General features: G+C 33.7%; 1 protein-coding gene across 1 annotated transcript in view; it reads left to right on the forward strand.

Moving 5' to 3' along the window:
• DLG2 (discs, large homolog 2 (Drosophila)) overlaps positions 1 to 11,424 on the forward strand; it is a 2,293,993-nt gene that overhangs the window by 427,551 nt on the left and 1,855,018 nt on the right. The gene's annotated exons all lie outside the window — the stretch shown is intronic.

An 11,424-nucleotide genomic window follows, 5' to 3' on the forward strand; every position in this document is an offset into this window, starting at 1 on the left:
TTGAATAAAATGGCCAAGAAGGACTCACTGAGAAGATGACATCTGAATAAAGACCTAAAGTATATTCCTATGGTCTATGAATGGATCCTGCTTTGGGTTTCCCTGCTAACTCCACTGACCCCAGCCCAGAAGGAGGTAGACAAAGGCAGCAGCAGTAGAGTTACCATTTAATCACATAGTATTATAAAAAAAAACCAAATAACTTTATTTCTTTTTCTTTACTATCTCCTCTTCTAAGAGTTTTCTGATGTCACTGATAGCAAAAAGGGTACCCTTATATTATATCCCAGATAAGTGTTGCACACAATTATTTAAGAAAATTGTATGATCAACCTAAAACTCCTATTATAAATGGAGCTAGAAGAAAACATAGAATTGATTTGAACATTAAATATTATCAGCATATAATGTGTGCTTTGCTCATTTAGTGACTGATACATGTTAAAGATGAAGTTGAAAATGCCATTCCAGCTTATATATGTTCAGAAGAGGTTCTGGAATGCTATTCTAGTGGGTTCCCCAGCAAAAACAGCAATACTCTTAACTTATACTAAAGGCCTAGTTACTATGTAATACTGATTGGATACCTATGTTAGTGATTGTTGTCTTGCATTACTTCTATCTTCAGACTGGATATAGACTTATGTTCATGCTATTATATAACTACACAAATATAAGTATATAACTATATGACCACAATTATACAACTACAGAATAATTATGCAGTTATTATGCAAGTATATGACTACTAATAAATACTAACAGCTATTCTCATGAAGACATATAGATTTTAGTTACTGAGAATTAATCTTCATTGTACTTAAAGCTCCATATATTCCTTATTTTATCTAGTGGTTGGATTATGTATATATTTACTTGTGTGTATGTGGCTGGAGGGAGGGGGTGAAGGGGAGGGACATGGAGAGGGAGCATGTGAGAGAGAGTAGTAAACATGGTAAAATGTTAACATTTTGGGAATTTATATTAAGCATGTGGGACTTTATTTTACTTCAGTTTTTATGGATAGACAAATAGTTTCAATATGGAATTCAAGGTTCATATTTCCTCAGAAATGAATGACTTTGCTGACCTGTCTTCTAACATTCAGTGGGGCTAGTCGGCTAGTCTGATGCATGTTTCTTTGTGAATAAACCTTGAATTCTATATTCATTTTGTTCTTTATTTTTTGGGCACTTATTTAGAGCTTTGTTACTTACTTGATACTTATTTTTTGAGTTCTTCAATATTTCTTGATACTTTTATAGGCATTTGAAATATAACCATGAGCAAAATAAATAAAGATACCTGAATTTTATAATTCACATTCTCATAAGATAGGATCATGGTGAGATAGACAATAAAAGTAATAAAAAAATCATATAAATGTGTTAGAAGATAAGTGCTATGGAGTTAAGGGTGATTAGGATTGGAGTGGGAGTGAGTTGCAGTTTCAAAAACAATTGAATAAGAATCACAGAGAATATGACAATTGAGCAAAATCTTAAAAGAGGTAAGGAACTATCTATGTGGATTTTTACAGAAACAGAACCTCTAGAAGAGAGAACAACTAATCTAAGAGTCCAATGGAATGTTCCTTATGCATTTTAGGAAAAGCATGGAGGACATTGAGACTGGAGTAGAGTAGATGAGAAAGAGTGTATTAAGTATAGTGTAGCAGGTAAAGTCAGAGAGGGAATGGAGGGCCAGGTCATCTGGGTTTTTTGTTAGTCATTTTAATGACTCTGACCTTTATTTTGAGTGAAATGAGTAAATTCACTACAAGAAGTTGAGCAGAAAATTTACATCTTTTATCATAATTTCAAAGAATTACTTTGGCTGCTATGTGGATAATAGTTCATAGAAGCCAATAATAAAAACAACAGAGTAGGCCAAAAGCCATTGTATAATCCATGTTGGAAATGGTGTGGGTCAGACCAGAGTGGTAGTGATGGAAGTGGTGAGAAGTGTTAGGATTCTCAATATATTCTGAAGTTAAAGTCAAAATATTTCCTAATACCTTGGCTCTGGCATGCAAAAGAAAGAGAGAAATCAAGAATGTCTTCAAGGTTTCCATTGTGAGTAATAGAAGGAATGAGTGGACATTACTTAAAGTGCAAGAGGCTGTAAGCAGAGTAAATTTGGAGGTGGGGAAGGTATAGCATTAAAGTTTTTATAGACTGAACTTGAATTTCCTATTAGATATACAACCGAAGATATAAAATTTATAGTTGAATATAAATGGCCAAATTATTAATAAGGATGATATGAAAGGCCCGAATCTAGTTTTATTTCCTTCTTGATGTCCTATTTTCATTTCTGAAGTCTTCAATCTTGTCCTTAATATCGTGTTCTGAAATTTCACAATGATGAATGAATGAATGAATTTATTAATTTACCTTTTTGACTAATGAGCAGAAGTAAATTTTTGAAGCATAATTCCACCTAACTCTAAGCTCCCAAACTGGTCTATGATTCCTTGTTGCCCAGTTTTTAGGATAAATAGCAGAAATGAATGGATTGAATCCTGAGGTGTACCTTTTACTAAAGGTTCTTGTGATAAATGAGAAATTGTCCCATGATCAACATCTGAATCACCTTCAAGAGTTCTAATTATCCTAAAGCAATACAACTGTACTGTATAATTTCATCGAAATCATTGAACCATATCACTTATTTGATAGTGCTGTTACATAAATAGTTCAGCAGAGACTTCCTGGCACTTACTCATTTTATCCCTGATCATTGACATGTATAACAATTTAACTGGAACTATTTATTTCCTTAGTGCTGTATCCAAACACTTTTCATTTTAGTGTAATTAATAGATACTTATTTATTTTTTTTTTTTGCTGTCGCAAACAAAGGCATCAATAGCAATCTGATTAGGATGATCATTTCCTTCCTCTGGTCCTTGTCACAAATTCATTATACCATCCCATTATGGTTGCCCATTCATTTCACAGCTATAAGCAGTGACACATACAATTTTTTTAACCACAGATGTTGATTTCCATATTATTGCCCCAATGCATAAACACTTCTCTCATATATCATTGGTGGATGACTATTTGACTGGAGCAGTTGCTGTTATTAAATTTTAAATGATACATGCACATCACTTTGCTTTTCCTTTCCTTGCATAAACTTTCACCACTAGCCAATGATGACTGAATATTGAACACCCAGAAGCATCAAACACACCTACTTAACTTCTAAATAATTTATAACTAAAAGTTGACATCTAAAAGAAAAGTTTAGCATTCAGGAGAAGTAATGCAGTGTGGAAGCTTTGGTTGGCATCTATACTGGATTAGAGAAATAGATTCAATTTTTAATAAGTCATCTAGATTCATAACTATGTAAAGCTGGATGGCACTCGAGAAAATGTGTAGAGAAAGGAAACTAACATTTTAGGGACACTCAATATGTAACTGATGCTGTGCAAAGAGCTTTATTTGTGTATTTTATTGAAACTTCATAGCAACTCTAAGCAGATGATAATAGCTTTATTTTCATATAAAGACACCCAGGCTAACATGGTTAGGACATTGACCAAGTACCAAATAAAGAAAGTGGGAGATCTGAGATTTTACTCCAGTTTGTTTTCCATGTCATTCTGTCTCTCAATTGTCTCATTTTAGAATCAAGGATAATATTTAGAGATATTTGGTGAGTTATTCAAGGTTGGGCGGGTAGTTTATGGCAGAACTAGAGTTAGAACTCCTGGCCTCTCTAGGCTCTGCTTCTGTCTTCTGCATCTTAACTCTTTTAATATGCTCTTCATTTGTTTTTGGCACATGACTCTTTTCTCTTTGACTTTGCAATAAAACTGGTCTCAGGCATTGGTAAGGCCTACTGCTGCTTTGAACCCTTTAGACAGGAAACTGAAAACTAGAAAGCTTAAGTGACTTTCCCAAGGCAACACAGCTGGTTAATAAGCTACAGGGTGCCATGAAAAAGACTAATGGTAACTTGTAGTCATAGCAAAAACTTTTTGGTGAAGTATTTCCAACTTTAAGTAGGGAATTTATTCATTCAACTTAGACTTATTTATTAAATGTCAGCTACATGCCAGATGCTATATGGGTCTGGGATGTAAAATTGAGTGAAATAGAATCTCTGAATTTAAAAAGCTCAATGTCTAGTCACAGTGGAAAACATAGACAAGTAAATAAGTAATTTCATTTTTGAATCCTGCTCCTAATGAAATGCAAAATTAGCATAAGCTTCTAGTCTCCTCTCTCAAAGTCAACTCTGGGTGGAAACCTAAGTGGGAATAAAAAAATTATAAGTAACCTGTGGGTAGATAGAAAGCTGTTTGAACTGTTGGTAGCAGGTGGATGCCTGCAGCCTGCATCAGGGATTGGCCCATTAGACACCGAGAGGTAAAATTAAAGGAAAAAATAGTTTGAATTCTACTTTTGATTCTCCTCTGCTTTTGCGTTGGGACACCCAACGCCTGGATGGTTACCATGGGAATTGGCAGTTATACTTCAGACTTCTAGTACCCACATCCTTGATGTGGAGCTTGAGTAGTCTTGGGAAGTGCTTAGATACCCACAGCAGGAATATAAACTCATAGACCAAGATAATGTGACTGAGGAGCATAACCACTTAAAAGGAAAAAAGGCAACAAATATAGATTACAGGTACCGTGTAGATCACGCGTGTTAGAAAGACAAGATTTTCTGACAAGCATCACAATGCAACAGATAGAATAAAGTAAGATATTAGAATTAAAAGAAAATAAAATAAGTATAAAACAGCCAATTATTTGGTATAATAAATATAATATTTTAAATAAAGAACAAAACAGATGGGATGAATAATAGAATGAATACAGCTGAAAAAAATGGATTAGTTGTTGAAAGCAAAGGGAAATTCCTCCAGGAGGAAGCAGAAAAGGCTAAATACATTTATTTAAGAGAGGTAGAGAATAGAAATTGAGGTACCAACACCTGAGTAACAGGTGTTCCAGAAAAGAGAAAATTAAAACTACAGAAATGATTTTTGAGAAAGTAACGAAGGTAAATTCCACAGAAGTAAGAATTAAGAAAGATGGCTAACCTAAGAGTAATGGGTGCAAAATACTAGACTGGAATGATAAAGATCCACACCAAGATACATAATAGAAAACATTAAAAATATAGAAAACAAAAAAAGTTTATAAAAAGTTCCAAAGAATAAACCAGACCACATTCAGAGGACAAAGAGCCACAATGATAGCAGATTTGTCAATAGTAACGCTGGATGCAAGAAGATGATGGTTTAACACTTTTCAAATTTTGAAGGAAAAAGGCTTTGAATTGAGGATGAAGAATTTAAAGCACTGGCCAATAATCCATTTCTTCTCCTATTAAAGATAGTGAGGTATGGGTGGGTGGCATTCTTTTTGGGACAGAAGAAGGTGGCCTAGTTGAATATCCATATAAATGACCTGGCAAACAGTCATATAAATGATATTTGCTAGAAGGAGAATCATTATATATGGAATCCTCCTTTCAGGATGTGTTTGAGTTAGGAGTGCTTATGGTAAACAAACCTATAGTTTATGGATTTATGAGACATGGCTTCTTGGAAATGTTGTATCAGTTGCAAAACTATCTAGGATATAAAACAGAGATGTTTTGTAACCCAAACCTATGTGGGGGAACTCACAAACCTTAATTATAGACTTCCATTAATCTAGCCACATAGCATGTCTAATGCAAGGAGAAAGAATTTATAGACATATGTGGGATGTCCCAGACCTCTCTCTAGTTCACTTGTGCCATTTGATTACTGCCATTGTAGAAATTATTAGCAAAGCCCGATACTGGATAATATCTTAGTCATGTGACTCTGATTTAACTATCTGATTCTTTGTGTAAGCACAGAGCTTTGAATTTTATATCCAGCCGAATCATCCTAAAGCATAGAAAGAAATGTCCTTAATCTGATGAAGTCCATTTTACTTACATGCATACCCTATTAATGTAAATAAATGTTAGAAGCATTATTTTAAAAGTAAAATTCAGAATTGAGTCAGAAATGATAACAATCTCAAGTTCTGTTTGGCAATATATGGGAAGCCCTAGCCAATGTTGTAAAACAAGAAAAAAGAAATTAAAAGTCAAAGGATTGGAAAAGAAGAAGTAAAAGCAACATTTTTGGTAGATGATATGACTGTCTACTATTAATCCCTCCCATACCCTATAAACAAATTAATATAAATAATAGAATTTAACATACCCTATAAACAAATTAATAGAAATAATAGAGTTTAACAGGAAGCTGGATATAAAATCATTAAGGAAAAATCAATTTCATGTCTAAACATTATTAACAAGTAAATAGAAAACATAATTTAAAAAGTTGCCATCTATTATAGCATCAAAAAATCAAGTATCTAGTAATAAATCTACCAAAACTGTGCAAGAATGTATGCAAAAGTATAAAACTTTATTTAAAAACATTAATAAGATCTAAATAAGTGAAATCATGTTCCTAGACATTTAATATAAAAATGTCAAATTTCTCTCCAAATATATCTATATTTAAGGTGACATTAACAAAAAATTTGACAGGTTTCTTTTGAAACTTGATAACCTTATTTAAGATTTTTAGGGAAGTATAGATATTAAGAATAACTAAGGAAAAAGAGTAAAGAAGTATGACTTACCACTGGGCATTAAGAATTATTATTAAGTTATAGTAATTAAGACATAGTAATAAGACACGTTATAGTAATAAGACACCATGCTACTGGCCCTAGTATTGATAAATTGACCAAGAATGAAAGGTAACTTAAAAACAGACTTATGTGTGTGAAATGTTGATATACAAAAGTCATGTTATGACAGACAAATGAATAAGGGAAGAGCTATTCAATAAACTGACCACACATACAGAAAAATAAAGGTGAATCCTCAGCTTCCATCAAACACAAAGACCAATTCCAGATGGATAAAAGACTTAAATGTCAGAAGCAAGCCTTTAAAATCTTAATATAAAATATATTTGAGTATTACTCTAACATTGGATGTAGAGAATGATTTTTTTTTAAATATAAAAGGAGCTAACCATAAGGAAAATGTGATAAATTTGACTTTAAAGTATAAGAACTTTTGTTTATCAAGTTATTTTAAGAAAATGAAAAACCAAGTTACAAACAATTAGATGTCTACAGTAAGCATTATCAACATAAGATTTCTTTAATAAATATATAATGAACAACATATATAAAGTCAACATCAATATATAATGAACATATTAAGAGCATATATAATGAGCAACATCAATGAATGTCAAGTAAACCAAAGGAAAAATGATCAGGCTTTTCACAGATGAGGAAACATAAGTGGCCAATAAATATATAAAGATATGTTCAATTTCATTAATAATCAGAAAAAGCAAATTAAGACTAAGATGAATGTCACTTTATAGTCTTTTAGATGGGAATAAAATAAAAACACTGGCAATACCAAAGAAGGAGATGTGGAATAGCAGGATTTTATATATTGTTGATGGAACTATGGGTTTAACAAGTTAACAAGTTAGTTTGGCATGGTCTTGTAAAATTGAACATTTGCATATTCTTTGAGCCAGCAATTGCTAGTCCTAAGTGTATACCCTAGATAAACTTCTTACAAATTTTGTAGAGGAAACATAGACAAGAATATTCATAGCACATCCACTGTAATAAAAACCGGGAAATAATCTAAATGTTCATTTACAGAAAAATGGATTGTGTTATGTTCTTGCAATGGAATATTACATAGTATTCAAGTTGGTGAAACTACAGCTACAAACAAAATTAAGAATCAATCTTAGCAATGTAATACTGAGCAAAAAAGAGAGTCCCAAAAGATTACATAAATAGGATAGACATTTATAAAGTCAGAAACACTACATTTAAAGTTCAGCTGACCCTTCAACAACACAGGTGGCACTGCATGAGTCCACTTACATGTAAATTTAAAAAAATAAATATATTAGAAAATTATTTGAGATTTGTGATAACTATAACACAAATTAGAAATATTGATAAAATTAGGAGGGAGTCAGGTATGTCATGAATGCTTAAAGTATATGTAGATACTGGTCTATTTTAACATTTACTACTGTAAAATATACACGAATCTTTTATAAAAAGCTAAAATGTATAAAAACTTACCCACACATTTCTATAATATGTGGCATTATAGAATACATACATGGTGCCATCTGAAGTTGAGAGAAATGTAAACAAATGTAAAGTTGCAGCATTAAATCATAACTGCACAAAATTAGCTATAGTACATACTGTATTACTGTAATAACTTTTTAGCCACTTCTTGTTGCTATTGCGGTGAGCCTGACTGTTGTGAGTTTCTGCTTAATAAAGGTAGTATAATGCTCATTATCTCCATGCGAGCAGTTTCTCTCTCCAGTAAATTGCGCATGTCAGCAAAAAGTGATCACTTGAGGTTCAAGGTTCTTCTGCATTTTTCTTCATATAGAGTACAATATTGTAAATCTTGAATAACACCATAGAAACCATATGGAGTACCACTAATGATGCTGGAAGTACTTCCAAGAAGCAGAGAAAAGTCATGACACTATAAAGAAAAGCTGAGATGTTCGATATATACTATATATTGAGGTTTGCAGCTAAGGTTGCAAAGCCACTGCAATATAGATGAATTTAGTGTAAAGATGATTGTTAAAAAAAAGGAAAAGAAAATTTGTGAAGCTGTCACTTCAGGTATACCAGCAGGCATGAAAACCTTGAACATTTTGCAAAATACTTTTTCATATCTTATTGAAAATGCAGCTTTTATGTAGGTGCAGGATTGCTATAAGAAAGCCATACCTAAAGACTCTAACATAATTTGAGAAAAAGTAAAGTTATTAAGTTAAAAAAGAAGGAAGGCGAAGCATCTAAAGCTGGAGAATTTAATGCCAACAAAGGGTGGTTTGATAATTTTTGAAAGAGATTTGGCTTTAAAAATGTTAAGATAGGTCAGATGCAGTGGCTTACGCCTGTAATCTCAGCACTTTGGGAGGCTGAGGCAGGTGGATTGCCTGAGGACAGGAGTTTGAGACTAGCCTGGCTAACATGGGTTAAACCCCATCTCTACTAAAAATACAAAAAATAGCCAGGCATGGTGGTGCACGCCTATAGTCTCAGCTACTTGGGAGGCTGAGGCAGGAGAACCGCTTGAACCTGGGAGATGGAGGTTACAGTGAGCCAAGATAGTGCCACTGCATTCCAGCCTAGGCAACAAAGCCAGACTCTGTCTCAAAAAAAAAAAAAAAAAAAAAAAAAAAAAAAAGAAAAGTTAAGATAATAGGAAAAGCAGCTTCTGACTAATAGGCAGCAGATGAGTTTCCAGATGGCATTAAGAAAATCATTGAGGGAAAAGGATACTTACCTAAACAGGTTTTTAATGCAGACAAAAGTGCCCTATTCTGGAAAAAAAATCCACAAAGAATATTTACTAGCAAGGGAGAGAAGTGAGCACCAGGATTTAAGACATAAAGGGATAGGCTAACTCTACTATAATATTTTGTACAAATGCATAAATCAAGTTTATAATTACGACTGCTTTAATTTATAAAGCTGCTAATCCCTGAGCTTTGAAGGGAAAAGATGGAACATCAGCTGCCAGTCTTTTGGTTGTAAAACAAGAAGGGCTGAACAATGAAAATCTTTTTTTTTGGACTGGTGCTTTGTCTCTGAAGTCAGAAAGCACCTTGCCAGTAAGGGTCTGTCTTTTAAGAGCCTGTTTTGTCAGTCTGAAGGTCTGTATTTTAACATTATTGAGACAGGAGGGGATATAATGAGGTATGTCTGACCTCTCATCTCATCATGATCAGAAACTCAGTTTTAAAGCTTTTCGGGGGTCTCCTTGGCCACAAGTGTATGTCCATTCAGTGAGTGGAGGGATTTAGGATTTTATTTTTAGTTTATAGTAGTTAAGTTTTGGGGGAGTCAAATTATACATGGATTTTGACTGCGCAAAGGTCAGAGCCCATAACCTTTATGTTTAAGGGTCAACTGTGTATATTTTTTCACAGACTCTATATGAATATAACACCATTTTATAAATATTTTAATCATTGTACTTTGTTCTCAGTTCAGGCTCTTTAAGGGTTTTTGTACAAACCCCTTGGTGAAGGCATCTCATTCATTTCCCTATTAATTAATACCAGAAAACAATTTTAATTTCTACCCTCCTTTTTGCCATTTAGCAAATAATGTGAAGCTGTAAGAGCTTTCCCTGTAAATTTATGAAAACTAGAATCTAGATTCTTTTCTGCTTTGGAAACAATAGCTGTTTTAGAGTTGGATCTAACTCTGGCACTCATTAGGTGACACTCGCTTAATCAGTGGCATATTTTCAGGTGCTGGCTGGGCAGTGTAATTTCACCAGAAGTGTTCATGTGTGCAGATTGTTATGGCTCTCATGAAGCTTGCCTTCTGTGGGCTCTGTGTCTCCACATGTAGACATGTAGTTTGTTGGAGGCTTTTGTTAAAACATGAGTTTCTGCTGATTATTGGCAACTTTGGGGAGAAAGGGTGGATTGACTTAACTTCAACCCATTGTGTCATCACGAACATATATTCTTATGGATGAAATTCTTAGATACCTGGACCAGAAAGTTTAGACACTTTTGGGCCTACGTCTCGGTCCACTTTTTAAATAACTATGTGAACTTGGGCAAGTCATTAAAAATTTTAGAACCTCAGTTTCCTCATTTGTTATATGCACACAATATATGCAAATAACGATGCAAGAATCTTGAGGTTTAATTAAGAACATGCATAAAACATCTGACACATAGTTGGTGTTAAATACTAAATTATATCACCCCTGAAATTTATATGTTGAAGCCCTAATCCCCATTATCTCAGAATATGACCGTATTTGGAGATAAGGCCTTTAAATAAGTTATTTAGTTAAAATGAGGTTGTCGGGGTGAGACCCTCATCAAATATGACTGGTATCCTTTTAAGAAGAAGATACACCAGGGGTGCCATGCATAGAGAGAGGACCATGTGAAAAAGCAGAAAGAGGGCAGCCATCTGCAAGACAAAGAGAGGGGTCTCTCAGCTCGTACCCTGATCTTGGGCCTCCAGCTTCCAGAACTGTGAGAAAATAAATTTCTGTTGTTTAAGCTACCCAGTCTGTGACGTTTTGTTACGGAAGTCCTTGCAAACTATTAGCAATATAGTTAGCACTTGACAAATGGCAGCTTTTTAAAAAATAGTGTTGGATTTGGAGTCAGTATGGATTTGAATTCTCTGTGCTACGGTTTCTTTGTTTTTATTTTTATTTTTTTTATTATTATACTTTAAGTTCTAGGGTACATGTGCATAGCGTGCAGGTTTGTTACATATGTATACTTGTGCCATGTTGGTGTGCTGCACCCATCAACTCGTCAGCACCCATCAATTCA

The sequence above is a fragment of the Colobus angolensis genome, unplaced genomic scaffold (genome assembly GCF_000951035.1).
Source record: "Colobus angolensis palliatus isolate OR3802 unplaced genomic scaffold, Cang.pa_1.0 Scaffold174, whole genome shotgun sequence".
NCBI lineage: Eukaryota > Metazoa > Chordata > Mammalia > Primates > Cercopithecidae > Colobus > Colobus angolensis.